The sequence below is a fragment of the Lactuca virosa genome, chromosome 4 (assembly GCF_052849685.1).
Source record: "Lactuca virosa cultivar CGN04683 chromosome 4, Lactuca_virosa_CGN04683_v6, whole genome shotgun sequence".
NCBI classification, from domain to species: Eukaryota; Viridiplantae; Streptophyta; class Magnoliopsida; order Asterales; family Asteraceae; genus Lactuca; species Lactuca virosa.
Window position 1 is genome coordinate 389,346,665 of NC_136429.1, and position 2,307 is coordinate 389,348,971.

Below are 2,307 nucleotides of genomic sequence, written 5' to 3' on the forward strand. Positions count from 1 at the left end.
AATACAACATACAACACATACGCCTTTCCAGGCCATAACTCTGTGGGATCTTCCGATCCAAGTGTCTCAGGTGACTTCCGCCCCGAATCCTGGTAGACCTTCCGGTCCTACCCGTGTCGACCTTTCGGTCTGTAACCTCCTGACCTTCCGGTCCTTGTCATCTTGACCTTCCGGTCCTTATCATACATAACATACATAACACATACATATCACATAACAACATACAGCTCATACATCTCATAGCATATAAGACCTTCCGGTCGCACATAGGTACCCTTCCTGGTACAGTATAGTGAGAAGACTCACCTCTCATGATGTCTAGTAAACCTTCTGGCTTGATAACCTCAATCGAGCCTCCGCCTAACACATAAGGCAAACATCTCTAATTAATACTTTCTCTTGTTCCCATCTCTAATAATGGGTAGAAGACCATTCTACCCCTTCGTGACCTTTCTTGAATCAGCTTGACCAAGACCCCATGGTCAACTGAAGTCAACTCTAGTCAACGGTCAACTTTGACCAGACTCATCGAGTGCACTCAGGTGACTCGGCGAGTCCATGCTTGTCCTCTTAATCCTCCTAAGGTCTCACTCGACTCGTCGAGTTAACCTTTCACTCGACGGGTTACCACTGGTCACGAATCGCGGGGCAACCCGACTCGACTCGTCGAGTCCCCATATGGACTCGGCGAGTTCCCTCCATGGCATCACTCAAATGACCTTCTGAGGTCAGATCTGTTTCTCTAACTTATAGATCCGACCTTCTTACACCCAAATATCACATAAAGGTTCAAACTTTAAGCTCATGCAACACTCTTATGCCCTTATATGAAGAAATAGCTCCTAAAATGGCAACCTAGATCCATATCTCCAATGGAACAACATAAAGCAGAATGGTTGGGACTCTCTGGACCTCTTAAGGTCCAGATCTAAGACTTATTCCACCTTGGGACCTCATAAGCTTCGAATCCAAGCTAAAGAAGGAATAAGAAAACCCTAGATTCAAGAAAACCACCAAATAGACGAGAATGAGTATAGATTCATACCTCCTACAGCAATCCCATGCGAAGAGATGTTAGATCCACTGCCCCCATCTCGTTCCTTGCTTGAGTCATGCTCTTTTCCTTCCACAAAACCCACCAAATTACTTGATTTCATCATAAGAACTCTCTCAAGGCTCCAATGGCGATTTAGGGTTTCTCACAGGAGATATGAGGCGCATCCAAGGTCATAAGTTCCTTTAAATAGACTCCAACCCCGGAACTTAGGGTTTTCTCTGCCCAGCACCTACTCGGCGAGTCCATACTTGGACTCGTCGAGTCCTTTCATTAAATACCCCCAATCAACTCGACGTGACTCGGCGAGCCAGACTCTCGACTCGTCGAGGCCCTCCTAAATCCTCCAAATTGAAACACAAACTCACATCCCCGAAATCCCGGATGTTACAATTCTCCCCCACTTAAATTAGATTTCGCCCTTGAAATCGCTCCTCCACATACATATCGAATCCAATAACCAAATGGCACCATCGATAGGATCTCATGCCACACAGCTTCCATCCTCTCTGGACACTTGGATCCCAACAGGGATTCCCAATTCCGGAGGAAACCCAACCCTTCAGATTCTCTCCCGACATAATCCAACAGTCGGCTACCGATCCCTCATACCAAACATAGCAACCATCCGAATCACGACCCAAGAAACGGGAGGGTTCATGTCCCAGCAGGGATCATCTACTGAACTACTATCGGAACCCAACCGAACAAATAATTATCAACTCTCTACCCCCAAACCCTAAGGAATAATCGTGCTCGCTCTGAAGTGTCCTCAGACATCAAAAAAATCAAAAGCCTCAGCTCCATTCCTCGTATCCCTTTTTAACACCGAGTACCAGGTCTGATCTCGACCTAATAGTTGAACCTCCAGGGTCATCCGTTGCATTATCCCAACCGTCTTCATGGTTTCCTTTTTACTAACCACATCGGCCCAATGTAACCCTCGAGTAATGAAGTCCGCTTAACCCTAAGCGAATGCTACATTCCCAACTGAAGATCGACTCGACCCCGACCTCTGTCATCTGTTACTCATAGTTCTAAGCAACTTGTGGTGCCTCCCGTACCCGAGTACTGACCCACACAGGTCTAAGACATCAGATGACAAATACTACTCCTCAACATGGAACCCACCTCAGAATCCAGAACCTCATCTCGCCTATCCAATGCACCACCAGAGCCAAACTCAAACTCGGGAGTTTGGTCCGACCCAGAGTTGGAACCACTCGTCCCAACGAAGCACTCAACTCAGAACT